General features: G+C 44.0%; 1 protein-coding gene across 8 annotated transcripts in view; it reads left to right on the top strand.

Moving 5' to 3' along the window:
- CAMTA1 (calmodulin binding transcription activator 1) overlaps nucleotides 1-17,031 on the top strand; it is an 851,930-nt gene that overhangs the window by 34,850 nt on the left and 800,049 nt on the right. The gene's annotated exons all lie outside the window — the stretch shown is intronic.

The following is a 17,031-nucleotide window of genomic DNA, read 5'->3' as shown; positions in this document are numbered from 1 at the left end:
AAGGAGAATGAATGAAAGGATCTTCTCGGATGAGGTTTCTCTTTTTGGTGAATCTTGTCTGGGAGTCTTGATATTAGGCATGGATCCCTTTGTCATCTTTCTTATTTTGAAATCCGAGTATTTCAATTTAGGCAGGGTAATACCCATTCGTTGTTACTGGATGAGAGCTGGGTATGTGTCCGTCAGTTTGGGAATTCTGTTCCTTTGATTCAGATGGCTGTGATTACTCGTTTTCCAACCTTGTTCTAAGTCAGGTTGTGTTGCTGGTTCGGCGTTCACTTCCAAGTTAAGTTAAATACGCACCCTCTGTATTGGGCTCTCGGTTTTGTTAAAAGACATAAGACAAATAGTGCTGCCTGTTTACCTTATTTTTGCAAGATTATTTTGCTCTAACTTCTTGACCTAGAGTGCTTTTAGTTTTGAGTTTTAAGAGGTTCTGTGGGTGAGAGTCTCTCTACTTACTCCAGTTTACAGATTTAAATACTCGCTAGACCCTCATAGCTTTGTTTCCTTGTCTCCACTGATTTTAAATTTCTTTTGAGGTACGTATATTTTGATTATTTGCATAAATTATATTTCCCCCTTAGACAGAATACTGTTACCTTGACAAACATTAGCCAGTTTAGAGGCCTGTTGTTTTAACCAGTCATTGATTAACTATTGTAAACGTGAAAACGAAGTAAATATGCTGAAAATTAGTCTTAATCATAGATCATTACTCTCTAAACAAAATAGTATGATTTGGGAACTGTTCAGTAGGTCATAACTAGGTCATGAATTATTTAAAACCTCAGTATGTTTCTTAGTTTTCCCTGCAACATGGATCTGCTACCATGCCATTATACATTATCTCCAGTTTATTTAGAAATGAAATAAAACATGTAATCGGTATGTATTTCTTCCATATTATGTTTTACGTGAAATTGGCAATTTATTTTTAATTACGTTTTGAAATTATATTTGAAACCAGAGCCAGCAAGTGCTTAATTAAAATTCGTGGTCTTAAGGGTCTTCTGAAGGTGGAGTCACGGTAGTCGAAGCCCACTTGGTAGACTGGATCTGTGCACAGGCCTTCCCTTTCATGTTTATTTACCTCCGGTGGTTGACACATTCCACTCGACTCTTACTTCAGATCCGTTATAAAATACCTAACAAACAATTTTTGTCGAGGATGAGCTTAAAAGGAAAATACAGAGCTCTTCTGTATTTCCTTCTAGGACGCCGGCCCCCATTGCTCCTCGGAGACCACAGTGTTGTGAAAGTCCGCGTCTAGTGGGGAGACCATGGTCCCCTCTCTGGCGAAACATACACCTGGGGGCTCTGAGACCCGTGGATGGTTCACGCACGCTGTCACTGCTGCTGAAAACACCAGTGAACAAAGCGTGGTCCCAAGGGTGGCTGGAGGCAGCAGGGGTGGCTCAGCCCACAGGGGTCAAGGCGCGCACTCTCTTCCCTCGTGACCCATTGTTCTCTCAGTTCTGTGTCAGCTCAACACCGACAAACACTCTTACGAGAGAACGGACTGTAAAGGTTGGCCCATATTTCATTTCAATGCAGAGGACATTGGCTTTCTTTCTTGTTTATTTTTGGCTTTGGGAAAAATAGGGGAATCTTGGAGTGACAGCTGAAGTCTTAGGAGTCCTTGATTCTGCAGTGTTATGTGGGGATGGTAACCTGCCTTTTTTTTTTTTTTTTTAACTGGCTTAGCTGATAGGAACAAAACAGTCAGTACTAGTGTTAAAGCACTTCCTTCTTTGATTTAGCTGGGTACTGGCATTTCCCCATGCTCTTCAGCCTGCCAGCCTGCACGCTGACACTGGACCCGATGGAGGTGTACTTTGTGGACTTGACTCTCATTGGGGCTGTAGGCCCTGTGTACGGCAGAGGCACGCTTAGTCAGAATTGCCCGTGGGGCCTCTCGAGTCGCTCATAAAGTGTAGCCATCCTGCCATTAGCAGGGGCCCGTTTCCCTCTGGGGTTGGAATAGGTTGCTGTGTTTTGGTGGAGGACTCCGTGAAGAAGCTTGTATTTAGGAGTGGTATTGTACAAAAACTGCTTTAGATCCCCCTTGCCTGGGATGAAGCGCCCCCACTGGGAGAGGCTGGAGGGAGGGAGAGTGGCGGAGAGCATGGCCGATCCCTGTTTTCCAAGTCCCTGCGCGGCCCGTGTGCACGGCAGCCTGGTGGCCGGAGTTGCCTGTACCAGGTGTCTCTGTCGCCCGCGCTTGCTCTCTGCTGGGTGTGTGCAGTGCACGTCCTGGGCGTGATGGGACTCCTCCGTACTTTTGAGAGATTCCTTTACTCACGTCGGTGTTGCAATATTGGTGATTATTTGAGCAAACCCAACTTCTGTACTGTGTGCTGTGTATTTGTTGCGAGAGGGAGAGTAAGGTTGTGCCCATTCAGATGTTGCCATTTATCGAGCCTGTGTTTCCTTGCTGGTGGCTGGCACCGTGTGTAATTATTTCTAAGCCGTATGATAACATTACAAGATACGCAGTATTTCCTTTTACCGTTGAGGGTATGTTGGTAAAAAGTGGTTGACTAATTTGGTCAAGATAGCACACTTGCAAGGGCCCATCTCTCTCCGAGCTTAATTTCTTGTATATTGTTTACCAATTCGTAGGAATGTTCATTCTATTGTGTGTTGTCTTGGCTTTTAATCAAAGACCCATAACTCTTAACCACATTAGTGTACTTGGCAAATCCATTCTGTAATTTACTTTTGGAGTAAAAAGAGTTAACATAGGATTCATCTTGTGGGTTCATGTGCAAATATTTGTGAAGTGAAAGTCACTAAAAAGGAAGACTACCAGAAGGTAGGGAGGTCCAACTAAGCTACTTTAACCTTTCTTACTGCATTGGAATAGGTAAAAGCTCCTGCCCTTCTTGAATGTTACTTGCGATTGCAAATCAAATGTTGTGTCTAAAAGCAAATCCGTTTTGGACTATGCTTTCTCAGCCACACACACCCTTTGCTCAGGTTCTTGCAGGTGACAGAGGAGGGATGATGATGATGATGATGATGGTGGCAGTAATTATGGCAACCAGCATTGAGCCAGCATCTATCGTGTGCGAGGCACTGGCGGGTCCTTGATGTGAATCATCGCATTTACTCCTTGAATTCATCCTGTGAGGCAGGTTATGTGGTTATCCTTATGGTATCGATGAGGAGATTTGAGCCACAGAGACGTTAAGTAATGTGCCCAAGAGTGGTGGACTTGGGAATTTAACCTTGCAGCCTGCTTTCAGAGCCTGTTCTGTCTACAGTTGGGTCCCAAAGAATAATTTCAAATAGACTTTCTCAAGATCTTGCGAGCTGTTTAGTGACTTCTAATCTTCTTGTTTTATAAAATTGTTTGGCTTCTTTCTTTACTTACATCTTTAAGTATTATATATAAACTCAATGTGTGTTTGTATGAAGTTTTTTTTGTTTTTTTTTTAAATAGCACCCCTTTCCTAGGGAAGTAGTTTTGATTCTTTTTTTTTAAAATTTTTTTTTTCAACGTTTATTTATTTTTGGGACAGAGAGAGACAGAGCATGAATGGGGGAGGGACAGAGAGAGGGAGACACAGAATCGGAAACAGGCTCCAGGCTCTGAGCCATCAGCCCAGAGCCTGACGCGGGGCTCGAACTCACGGACCATGAGATCGTGACCTGGCTGAAGTCGGACGCTTAACCGACTGCGCCACCCAGGCGCCCCATGATTCTTAATGAATATTAATATGTAGGCTCCGGATAATGGAAAAAAATATTAGAAGTAGAAATTTTGAATCTGTGTGTAACTTGAGGGTTAGGTTTGATTTTTATATCCAGGGCAGGAGAGAAGGAATGCATTTAAACAGAGCAAATTTGTTAAAGAACCAGCTCTTTTTTCGTAATCAGTTTTGGTATTCACATCTTCATTAGGTGCGCTATTATAAGGTTTCTACATTTTAAGTTAATATTTTTAAGGCCCAGAGCCAGAAATAATTATGCTAATGTAACTTTCTGATCGCACAAATGACTATTCGTAATTACACATATTGGTACTCTGTGTATGTTGTCCAGACTGAAATTTCTTTTGTTTAGTCATTAATTAGCTGTTTGACTTAAAATATAACTACTGCATCCCCCCCCCACCCCGCCGCCCGTCGCTGGATCTGGATTTCAGATGGCATTCTTCCAAAGCCAAACTAATGCCACACCAACAAACCTTTTATAATGAGAATGTTCTCCTTAAATGTTCAAACCGCTTTTGCTTGCTACTATTTTTGAACTATTAATGCTCTTTCTTTTGTTTTTCCTCTAATGCAGAGTTTCTCTAGAGTAAGCAAAGTAGAGTTCTAGTTTGTACTGATCTTAAAGTTGCATCGAAGGTTTTTTAGTTGGTGGTAGCTTCAGAGATCTTCATATAAAATGCGTCTTCTTTAATCCTAAAATGTCTGTAGAGAGCCTATAGCTACAGACTGGTGCATTCTAACTCAGGCCAAGGAACCTGAGGGTCCCTTTATAGGGAGAGAGTGACACTTTTAAGTCCTGAGTATTTTTTGTTTCTTTCAATTTTTTATATTCAGGTCAGGAAAATGGGCTTTAAGACTGAGGTTTATGATCTTCTACTTCATTTCAGTTGTTTTGTTTTAATTAGAAGCCACCTTTTCAAAATTCCTTTGCTCATTTTTTTTGTGTTCGCATATATTCTTGAGTATTTTTTGTATTTTAATTTTTCTTTTGTATACCTTATAGAATCATACATTTAGGGCTGTAATTTTTGCAATGATTGGTTTTCCTAGTGAATATATATGTTGTCTTTTTGAAACATAGATCCACATTTTGGGGGGGGGGGATCATTGAGCACCCTTCAGACTTCCATGATGGGAGCTCAAAGGAAAAGCATTAGCCTTAGGAAAGTGAGTGAGGTATTGATCGATCAGAAAGCTAGTTAACCTGAGCTTGGCCTTTGTTTTGTGTAGCTTTTGGCTGTGAGAACAGTTCAAATGTTCTCAGGTTATTCTCTGAGGCCAGGCAGGGCCCTCCTGGTTAATATGCAGATAGGCAAGTGCAGATGTGACCATGACAGAGAGTGAAGTTTTAAGAGGGAAGCCATTGAATTTTGAATACAATGTATGGCATCAGATGTCAAATTAAATGTGACAATTTTGTAGCAGTTGGGCTAACTATAATTCCTCTGTTTAACTTAGTAGTATGAGGTGAGATGAATGGATACCAGAATCCAAATGAGCGTGCAAATCAGACAGCCTGTATCAGTTTAGCATTGGGAGTAGCAGAGGGAGATTGGATGTACTGAAATGCTGGGGGCAGATGTCCTTCCACATCGGTGGGGCACGACAGGTGAGGAGAGGTCAAAGCAGGCGGGTTTGGCTCTGAGGAACGGCAGGAGAAGCAGCTCTTCCATGCAGAGAGTTAGAGTAATGTTTATGATATTTGGACAAGATGTTAAAGAAGTTTTTTTTAAAGGAAGGAAATTCCTGCAGACCTACCTTAGTTTTCATCCAAATGATTTTATTATATAATATGATTTCAAAATGTAGCATTTAGGAGAATACTTGGCTCATAGTCTGTACAATAAATATTTGTTGAATGAATGAAATGGGTAGAAACGCAAAAAACTCAGTATAAATTTGTGAACTCTTGGAGTTCTTATGCAGATACAAAACTCATATATATACATATGTGTGTGTATATATATATACGTATATATATATATATATATATATATACGTATATATATACATATGTACACACACACACACAAAGTCTCTTGCAACATGAATGTAAGAGTGAGTGTTCTCAGGCAGGGTCTTTTGAATTTGGCACGTGGCACTATCATGTGCCCTGCAGTGACCCCATCCCTCTCTCCGTTGAACTATTTAGAAACTGATTTTTGCTCAGCAAGCATTTCTAGAAGTCTCTTGTTAGGCCTTGGTACAAATACATGATTTAGTCTGAAGTTCACTTCTGCTTTTTCTCATTAGCCTGAGAACATCTTAAATGGCTACCCAGGCAGTTGTAATCATAGACCACGAACTTGAGCAGTGGATCTGTGTGGTAGAAAGATTTTTTTTTTTTAATGTTTTATTTATTTTTGAGACAGAGAGAGACAGAGCATGAGCAGGGGAGGGGCAGAGAGAGGAGGAAACACAGAATCTGAAGCAGGCTCCAGGCTCTGAACTGTCAGCACAGAGCCCGACGCGGGACTTGAACTCGCAAACCGCAAGATCATGACCTGAGCCAAAGTCGGATGCTTAACCAACTGAGCCACCCAGGCGCCCCGAGATTTTTTTGGTAATGTTTCTTAATTTATTTTTGAGACAGAGAGAGACAAAGCGTGAGCAGGGGAGGGGCAGAGAGAGAGCGAGACACAGAATCGGAAGCAGGCTCCAGGCTCTGAGCTGTCAGCACAGCGCCCGATGTGGGGCTTGAACTCACAAACCGCGAGATCATGACCTGAGCCGAAGTCGGACGCTTAACCGACTGAGCCACCCAGGCGCCCCAGAAAAATTGGTTTTTAGGTTTTATTTTTTTCAGGTTATATTAAATTAAGATGTGGAATGAAAACTTTCGTAGTGAACTCAAGGACCACTGATACCTGGAAAGGGTACAGAACTGACAGTCAGGAACTGGTTCTATCTAGTCTAGTCTTGACTCTGCCACCTGTCAGCTGAGTGCTGGGTGAGCCACCTGCTTGGCCTCTATTCAGTCTTCACGAACGTGCTAAGTCACCTTCTAGGATATGTTGCAAGCCCAGTTCTCCAGTTTTGGAGGCTCAGTCACTGTTGCTTTCAGAGTTGTTTGGGAGTGGAGGACGTTTAAGGCAGGCTTGGGTCCAGCTGGGGTATGTGTTTATTTATTTTTTACTGTTAATCATCCTTTATTTTTAAAACATATGGTTCAGTGACTTTTACTTTTTTAACTTATTTTTTAAAATGTTTTGGGGCACCTGGGTGGCTCAGTTGGTTGGGTGTCCGGCTTCAGCTCGGGTCATGATCTCACAATCTGTGAGTTCGAGCCCCGTGTCGGGCTCTGTGCTGACGGCTCGGAGCCTGGAGCCTGCTGTGGATTCTGTGTCTCCCTCTCTGTCTGCCCCTCCCCTGCTCATGCTCTGTCTCTCTCTGTCTCAAAAATGAATAAAAAAACAAACAAACAAAAAAAAAACATTTAAAATGTTTTTATTTATTTTGAGAGGGAGAATGTGCACTTACGCACACACGTGCATGCACGCAAGCTGGGGAGGGGCAGAGAGAGGGAGAGAGAGAGAATGCCAAGCAGGTTCTGCGCTGTCAGCACAGAGACCAACACGGGGCTCCATCTCACAAACCCTGAGATCATGACCTGAGGCGAAATCAAGAGCCGGACACTTAACTGACTGAGCCACCCAGGCGCCCTGGTTCAGAGGTTTTTAGTATAGTATATACACAGTTGTGCAACAGTCACCACCATGTAATTCTGTAACATTTTCATCACCCCAACAGCTTAGGGGTTTTCCATCTCCCTGGACTTAGTGGAGTCGCACCCTCAAGGTTCTTCTTTGGTATCTCCTCCCAAGCTTTGATACCTGTCTGGCACTGGAGCTGAAATTTGAATAGATTGTCCTTTTGCACAGGTCTTAACACAGAGCTGTTTCCTGAGATTGTTTTTAGAATGTTCAAGTACCAGTGAGGATCCAGTTGGGGCCATGTTTTTCTGAGGGAAGAAGAGGGCTTGAGTAGAGTTTTCAGTTGCATTGAAACTCTGTATACTCTGTGCACTCCCAGCAGTGGGTCTCATGGGGATAAACTGCCCGGTGCTATGTAGTAATGGTGATGACTTCCCATAAGGGAAGCTGAGTCCTGCTGGAAAACCAGCTGAGATGGAAAAGGGAAGGATACATGGAGAGGTGGGCATTCTTTTTAGCTCCGTGGTATTCAAGCTGAGCTGGCATCAGAATCACCTGGGGGGCTTGTTAAAAACACAGATTGCTTGGCTCCACCCCCAGTTTCTGCTCCAGTAGGTTCGGGGTGGGGCTTAAGAATGTGCATTTCTAACAAGTTCAGGGTAGAAACTTAACCTAGATGAAGAATCTCAGCCCCCTAGAAGTGTATTCTGATTAATTTCACTTGCCTTGAGTCCCAGCTCTGCTGCCCTTATACCACTCAGATATATTTTGGTATACTTTGGCTTCATGGGATACAATTGAGCTTTCTAGAATCTTTTTCTCTTGTACCTAGAAGTAAGAGAATGCAGTTTGTGTTTTGGTATTTATCTAAAGCGTCTGTTAATATCTTCCTATATAACATAGGAAGCCCTTTTGAAGTACAGCTGGTCAGGGGGGCCTGAGGGGCTCCGTCGGTTAAACATCTGACTTTCGGTTAAGCATCTGACTTTGGCTCAGGTCATGACCTCGTGGTTGGTGGGTTCGAGCCCTGTACCGGGCTCTGTGTTGGTGGTATGGAGCCTACTTGGGATTCTCTGTCTCCCCCACTCTCTCTCTGCCCCTTCCCCACTTGCACTCTCTCTCAAAATAAACAAATAAACTAAAAAAAAAAAAAAAGTACGGGTGGCCGTAGGAGTTATGTGGAGGCATATTCTAATTTTTGTGACCTTGTTCTGAAGAGGTAGCTTGAAGGATCATCTCCACTCTCTTTCTTTCCCATCTCCATTTGGCCCAAATAGCTGGAAACAGCAGATCCCTAAAGCTGAATCTCATAACACCTACTTACCTACCTGTCTGTCCACCTTCCAGTCTTTTTAATACTACCTACCAAATGTTTCTAATGATAAATTCTGTATTCTTGGTGATTATGAAGTTCTGTTGAAGATTTTAAGAGAAGTTCCTAAAATATAACCTAAGTTTTCCAATTTTAATGCTTTTAGAAAGCTGGAAAAAAAGGAAAAAGAAAAAAACACACAAAGAAATCCTTTCTAGATGGCTGAGAAACCACAGATGGGCTGGGGTGGATGTGATGAAGATACATTTGTGTTTGGGAGAGTGTTTTCTCTGTAGGGGAGAGTATTATGGGCAGGATGTGTGGATTTCTTGAGGCTTTCTCATATGCTTTCGTGCTTGTGTGTTCTCTGGTCTGGTGAAGGGTGTAGAGTTGAAATAAATGTGAAACTCAACCAACCTGTTGTTTATACCTGGGGAGAAAGGAGGAGAGGGGAAAGGGGCTGCGGCTCTGGGGAGTTGGGCAGGACTGAGCAGGGGTGCGTGTGCACATCTAGGTGGAATTCTGAGTTCTTAACCTTGAGTTCATTCTTTTTGGATTCCCAAGGAGTTTCTGGGGAAAAAAAGAGAAGGTTCCATGTCCAAGAAAACAGGAAGCTGAGAGGTAGCTTGACCTGGTCTAGAAAGTAGAGCCTCTTGTGCTTGAAGTCAGAGGGAGCTTATGATGGAGGGCATGGCCACCAGAGATGTTGCAACAGGAGCCCTTGAACCCAGGCCACCCATTCTACCTTTTCTGTTATGAAAAAAAAATGTTTCTAAATTAAGGTTTAAATTTTTTTAGAGCAGTTTCAGGTTCATAGCAGATTGAGAGGAAGGCACAGGGAGTTTTCTCATGTAACAACCCCTGCCCGCAAACATGAATAGCCTCCCCAACTACCAGTGCCCCCCACCAGAGTGGTACCTCTCTTACAACTGACATACCATCATCACCCAGAGTCCCTCGTTCCCATTATGGTGCACTCTTGGTGTGAAAATGTCATTTCATGGCTTGGTAGCTCATTTCTTTTTAGTGATGACTAATATTCCAATGTCTGGTTGGACCATGGTTTGTCTGTTGATGTACTAAAGGCCATCTTAGTTGCTTCTAAGTTTTGGCAATTGTGAATAAAGCTGGTATAAACATCCGCAGGGTTTTGTGTGGACATAAGTTTTCAACTCCTTGGAGTGTGGTGGCTGGGTCCTATGGTAAGAGTATGATTAGTTTTATGAGAGACTGTCAAACTGTCTTCCAAAGTGCCTGTCCTGTTGGCCTTCCCAGCAACACTGAGAGCTCCTGTTGTTCTTTGTCTTTCCGGCATTTGGTGGTGTTGGTGTTCTGGATTTCGGCTGTTCTAATAGGTGTGTAAAGGTATCTCCTTGTTTTAATTTGCATTTCCCTGATGACTGATACATGGAGCATCTTTTCACATGCTTGTTTGTCATCTATATCTCTTCTTTGGTCTGTTAAAATCTTTAGCCCATTTTTTAATCAGGTTGTTTGCTTTCTTACTGTTGAGTGTTACGAATTCTCTGTATATTTCGGAGAGTTATCCTTTATGAGATGTGCTTTTGCAAATATTTTCTTCCAGTCGTTCTCTTGACTTTGTCTTTCACAGGACAAAGATTTCAATTTTTTTTAAGTCCAGCTTAACAGTTACTTCTTTCATGGGTCCTGGTGGATCGTGCCTTTGGTGTAGTAACGCTATGCCCAAGGGCATCAAGGTTTTCTCCTGTGTTATTTTCTAGGGGTTTTATAGTTTTGCATTTCACATTTAGGTCTGGAATCACTTTACTTGATTTTTTGTGAAGGATGTATGATCTAGATTCTTTTTTTTCCATTTGCCTTTTTAAAAAATTATTTATCTTTTATTTTTTTATTTTTAATTTAAATTCGTGTTAGTTAACATAGTGTAGTATTGGTTTCAGGAGTAGAATTAATGATTCATCTCTTACATATGACACCCAGTGCTCATCCCAATAAGTGCTCTCCTAATGCCCATCCGTCACCCATGTAGCCCACCTCCACCCGCCCCCCCTTTCCTCCGTCGACCCTCAGTTTGTCTCTGTAATTAAGAGCCTCTTTGGTTTGCCTCCCTCTCTTTTTTATCTTACTTTGTTTTTCCTTCCCTTCCCCTATGTTCATCTGTTTTGTTCCTTAAATTCCACCTACAAGCCAACACCATTTGTTGAAAAGACTATCTTTGCTCCATTGTATTGCTTTTGCTCTTTTGTCAAAGATGAGTTGACTGTATTCATGTGGGTCTATTTCTGGGTTCTCTGTTTACATTGATTTGTCTATTTTGGCAATACCACACTGTTTTTTGTGTTTTTTTTTTTTTTAAGTTTGTTTATTTTGAGAGAGACAGGATGAGCGGGTGAGAGGCAGAGAAAGAGAGGGAGAGGGAGAATCCTAAGCAGGCTCCTTGCTCTGAGTGCAGAGCCCAATGTGGGGCTTGATCTCACGAGATCATGACCTGAGCTAAAATCAAGAATCTGGACACTTAACCGTTGGAGCCACCCAGGCACCACCCACCCTGACTTTGATCTTGTCCTTCAGTATTGACTTGGCTATTCTGGGTCTTTTGCCTCTCTGTATAAACTTTAGAATCATTTTGTTGCTGGGATTTAGATTGGGATTACATTGGATCTGTAGATCAAGTTTAAAAGAATGGACATCTTGAAAACAAATCTCCGTATCTGTGTATATGGACTATGTCTCCGTTTATTTACATAATTATTTGATTTTATTCATCAGAGTTTTATAGTTTTTTTCATACAGACCTAGTATGTATTTTGTTGGATTCATGCATAGTTATTTCACTTTTGGGGGGAGGAGGTGCTAATATTGTATTTTAAAATTCAAATTCCTCTTGTTCATTACTGGTATATAGGAAGGTGGTGGACTTTGTATAATTGCTTACTAGTTCTAGGGTTTTTCAAAAGGCCTAACATCTGCAGAGCAGACACCTGTCCTGTTTACTGATGGATCCATAGAACTTAAAACAGTGGCACATAGTGGGTCTTCAGTGACCAAAAGCCTTTGGAAAAAGAGGGACCATTATTCTGTGTGTAACTCATGCGTGAAGTAGTTCCCTTTTAAAGAAAGGGTGGGTAGCACTTCAGGAAAGGGGGAAAGTCCCAACAGAAGGTTAAGGACAGAGTGAGAGAGGCCACACCCTCTTCACGTTCCTGGTCCCGGACAGGACGAATTCAGAGAAGCTGGCCAAGAAGAAAGCTATCCTGTTGGAAGCTGCATTCTTATTTAGAAAGGGCTTCAAAAGCTGCTTTCTCAGAAAGAGCAGGGGAAAAAACACTTAAATATATTTACCTTTTTAAACGTTAAGAAAGGTTTGAAAGGGACAGTGCCATTTGCTTCCCATTTCTGAGAAAGGATACATTAAAAAAGCTTGAAATTAAGCAGGATCTATAAAATTGAGGTCAGAGTAGAGTCATTTCCCATTTTTCCTGTGTTTAAACCATGTAGCGACAGCACACCTTTCCTGGCATCAGAAGACAGTTGTTAATGTGAATGCTAGAATGCTAGAATTTTACTTTATTTTTGTGCTGTTGAACAACATTTCGACTTCCTAATTCTAATTTTAAGAATTAGTTTTGTTAGATGCTTTAGTCATTATTAATTACAATTTTTGTATTTATGCATTTTCCCGTAATTTTTAACAATCAATTTCTCAAGCAATTCAGAGAACCTGCCGTGGGGTGATTATGTATTTTTTGTTTTGCGAATGAAGATGGTATGAGACCTAAGTGTTCTAGAATTAGCATGTAACATCGTCTCATAGACTGTATAATTCACTTCTTATTGTGTGTTGTCCGGCTGCCCCTGCTAGACTATAAGGTCTAGGTGGATGGGAGTCTTCCTCTGCCCTGTTTACTGGATCCAAAGAGTTTAAAACAGCGCGTGGCACATCGTGGGTGTTCAGTGACCAACTGACACGGTTTATACTTCGTCTCTGAACTATCCAGCCTGGGCTGCTATTGCTGATTGGTAGTGACAAACACATCCATGGGAGTTACCCCTGAAAAAGTTCTGACATGGAAGAGAAGAGCAGAAAGTGTGCTGCCTGTGTGCGAGCTCCAGTTCCCAAACCCATGGAAGGAAGGAGTAAGGCAGGCACACTCAGTTCTTTATCTCAAACTCAGCAGTGAGATAAGTCACTCCTGTCCAGGGTGGGAGCAGGGTTGAGGTGGGAAGCCAAGTCTCTGCTTTGTGGAGTCGCTCTTGCCTTATGGAAAATGAAACTGGAGAGAGGGACAACCCACTCACCACCACCTCCCTGCCGTCGGTTCCCACAGCACGTGGCACAGTTAGAGAGGTGGGCAGATCTCCCCAAAGTCTACCATCCGGAAGAAACAGTTGATTTTTGGGGGCACCTGGACGGCTCGGTCGGTTGAGCGTCCAACTTCGGCTCAGGTCATGATCTCGTGGTCCGTGAGCTTGAGCCCCACGTCAGGCTCACTGCTGTCAGCCTGTCAACGCACAGCCTGCTTCACATCCTCTGTCTTCCTCTCTCTGCCTCTCCCCTGCATGCACTTTCCCAATAAATAAATATTAAAAAAAAAAGAAAAGAAAAGAAACAGTTGACTTTTTGATAGATGTCTCCTCAGACATTTTTCTGTGCTGATGTAGCTGTATATTATATTTATTAACTCAGAATAGATATACTGTGTATGTAGTTTTGTAATCTGGCTTTTTCTTGCTATGTTGTATGTATCTTAGGACTTTGACAGTGATCCACAGCATCATATTTACTGACTGCATAGTAGTATTCCATTGCATTTTATGCTCTCATTTATGCTTAGCAATGTTTTTGAGGGCCTCATGTGTGCCATGCACTGGTTGAAGATGATGAGGATAACAGACAGATAAGTTAGTGTTCTCATGGAGTTTAGAAGGAAAGGCAATGCCCAAGTAGACAAGTAGATAAGAATTTCAGAGAGTGCCTAGAAGAAAATACAGCAGGATACTGAGGTATGAGTACTTTACTTGGGTGGTTTGACTTTCTTTCCCCCCTTTTTTTTTTTTTTTAATTTTTTTAAAGTTTATTTAATTTTGGGGGGGGGGGAGGGGCAGAAAGAGAGGGAGAGATAGAATCCCAAGCAGGCTTGCACTGTCAGCACAGAGCATGATGTGGGGCTTGAGCTCACGAACCGTGAGATCGTGACCTGAGCCGAAACCAAGAGTCAGACGCCCAGCCGACTGAGCCACCCAGGCTCCCCAGTGGCGGTTTGACTTTGTTAGGAAGTGACCTTTGAACTGAGACCCGAATGATAAAAGAGGGCTTGCTGCTTGAGGACCTAGGAGAAGAATGTTTTAGACACAGGGAGTAGCAAGGCCTGGAGGCAGAAATGCATTTGGTTTGAGGAACAATAAAAAAGACCTCCTGGCTGGAGCAGAGTGAGCCTCTGGAAGGTGAGATAGGGTAGGCAGGGGCTAGCTCTCAGTGTCTGGTAGGCAGAAAGACTTGGAATTTTATTTTAAGAGTAACAGTAAGTCACTGGAGGATAAGCTCTCGGGAAGTGAGTGACATAATATGGATTTTTTTTTATTTTCAAAGTGTTTCTCTGGCTGCCCTGTGGCCAACAGGGGAAGCAGAGAGACCAGTGAGGAGGCTGTCGTAATAACTGGTGATCTTGGGAAGAGGATAGGTTGAAAAGTGGGATGCGTTTTGGAGGTGGAGGTGTTAGGACTCATGGGACTGGACATAGGAGGTAGGAGAAAGGAGAAGTCGAGAACGATCGCCAGTGTGTGGCCTCAGCCACGACCTCCTTGCTGGTGTTCATAACAGAGACAAAGGAGACAAACAGAGACAAAGGAGACAAACAGAGACAAAGGTGAAGGGAGGGTAGGGCTGGACGCATTGATTCTGCGATGGCTGTCAGACCCTGAAGTGGCCTGTGTCTGGGAGTGAGAGAGAGGAGTCCTGTCTGGAGATACAAATTGGAGAGCCATTAGACTAGATGAGATCCCCCTGGGGGCAAACGATATTTAGGAGAAGGGATGAGATAAGCCCTGAGTGGAGCGGGAGGCAGCAGAGCCGGCGGAGTCGTGGTAAACCACACAAGTGTGCGGCGGAAGCCCCGGGAAGAATGGGTTTCAAGGAGGGTGTAGCAGTTTCCTTTTTGCTGCTGTAACAAATTACCACAAACTTGGCAGCTTAAAACAGCCCACCTTTATTATCTTAGAGTTCTGTAGGTCAGACGTTCGCCGCTGGGCTCACTGGGCTAAAATCGAGGTGGAGACAGGGTTGCGCTCCCTTCTGTAGGTGCTAGAGGAGAATCTGTTTCCTGGCCTGATCTACTTTCTAGAGGCCGCTCACATTCCTTGGCTGTGGCCCCTTCCTCCGTCTTCGGAGCCATCAACCTAGCGTGTCTCTGACCCTGCTTCCGTTGCCATGCGCCTCTCTCTGACTCTGACCTCCCCTGCGTCCTGCTTCCAGTTTTAGGGACTCTAATGATTACATTGGTTCCATCGGATAATTCAGGATAATCTCCCGGTTTTTAAGCTCAGCTGATTAGCAGTCTTAATTCTTAATTCCACCTGCAACTTTGCCATGTTCACACAACATATTTCCAGGTTCTGGGGATTAGGATGTGGCTATCTTTGCTGGACCACTAATCTTCCTACTGCAGAGGGTATAATCAGAGGCCACTGAGAAGTTGAGTAAAATGAGGATGAAGTCACCATTGGGTTTGGGCCCCTGGAGGCTCTTAGTAACCCCGACGAGTGGTTTCAGCAGCGTGGTGGGCACCGAGGCCCGATGGAATGGGAGGACTCAGGGCAAATGGGTGAGGATGTGGGGGCTGCAAGTGTTAGTGACTCTTGGTGGGAGTTTTGCTGCGAAGGAAAGGGAGTTGTGGTTCATTTTACAAGGCAAGCACAGAGCCCAGCGCCAGGAGAGTGAAGTGGGGGCCGTCTTCGGTGCAGAGATTCAGGGAAGACCTCTAAGGAAGGGGCCGAGTCTAGTGTCAGCTGGAATGGCTTCCCTGAGCCAGGAACCTAGAGCAAGACCAAGAAACAGTTTATAGAGTTGGAGATACCCAGAGAAAGAATTGACATGGTTATTTACAATAAAGCAGAGTGTACTGATGACTCATCTGGATGCCCCCAGGTCCGTGGACAGAACTTTTGCCAGCAGCCACTACAGGGTCCCCACCCACCACCTTGTCACATGCTGTCACCATCCTGTCGGTGGTTGGCCAGATCTCTGAAGTCCAGGTAGAACATCTGCCTTTTATTCCCTGGGGACCTGCTGTGGTCTGGCCACAACTCGGTGCCACGGTGGAGAGTGCGTCCTGCATACGGCACAGAGCTCAGCCCTTTCCTGCCTCGGTTTTTCCTTCACTTCATTGCGTTTTAAAACAGTCATACACAGCAGTATTTATGGAATGCTAGGATCTGGGCACAATAGGCATGAACCGAACGGATCCCTGCCTTGTGGAGCTCACGTTCTAGACGACCCATCTCATAACTGACAGGTGCATCCAAAGCTGTCATTTCCAGGAGGCAAGGCACTGAGTTTATGTGCTCCACTCTTCTGGGGCCCTCGGAGGTCACTTGCCAGCCAGCTGGTGGACCGTCCGTGGTCACTTGCCAGCGGGCCAGCATTTCCTGCCGTTGGCAGAGCTCCTCTCCTCACCCACAGCTGCCCACAGTTCCCCTCACTTCCCTAGCGTGTGACCTTCGTGCCGCTCACACGCCCTCCTCCGAGGGGCCTTCCCTGCACCTTATCTGCGTGTGTCCTCTTTTCCCTTCTTGTTTTCCCATCCAGCTCAAACTCCATACTCCATAGTCCATAGTCACTCTCCTACAGATGCCCTTAACTTTCCTGCCCTTCTCTCCTGCTATCACACCCAACTGGACAAATCCCTGTTCCCAGTGAACCCTACCTATCTCTTGGCTTGTGTGTGCCCACACCCAAGCAGCTCAGTGTTGCCAGAGAAAAACAGGATAAAGAATCAGACTTCTGTCTCTGTTAATTCTGATTACCAAGTGAGCACTTCTCACCACCCACAGTTTTCTAGGATTCTCCACCAGCCCAGCCTGTTCCGGCTTCATGACCACTTCATACTTTCTGCGTGTTTCTCACTAGACCAACACCCCCGCCTCTCAGCTGCTGAGCTGCTTCTCCGGATCTTTCCACCATTAAACCGTGTTTCCTTCCCTCTGTCAGAGGCCAGTCTGGTCACAGGAGGTCTGGACGCCAACCCCTCTCTCCTGCAAAGGGCTTGAGTCCGGCAGTCATCCTGCATTCTCCTGCATCCTTGGTCCCTCCATTTTACCAGATCGTCCAGATTAATGTCCACAAAATCCAGCTTCCCTTTCCATC

This window comes from Panthera pardus, unplaced genomic scaffold (genome assembly GCF_024362965.1).
Source record: "Panthera pardus isolate Hobbes unplaced genomic scaffold, ASM2436296v1 HiC_scaffold_11, whole genome shotgun sequence".
In the NCBI taxonomy this organism is placed as follows: domain Eukaryota; kingdom Metazoa; phylum Chordata; class Mammalia; order Carnivora; family Felidae; genus Panthera; species Panthera pardus.
The sequence above is the reverse complement of the archived record's forward strand: the minus strand, read 5'-3'. Positions and strand labels throughout refer to the sequence as shown.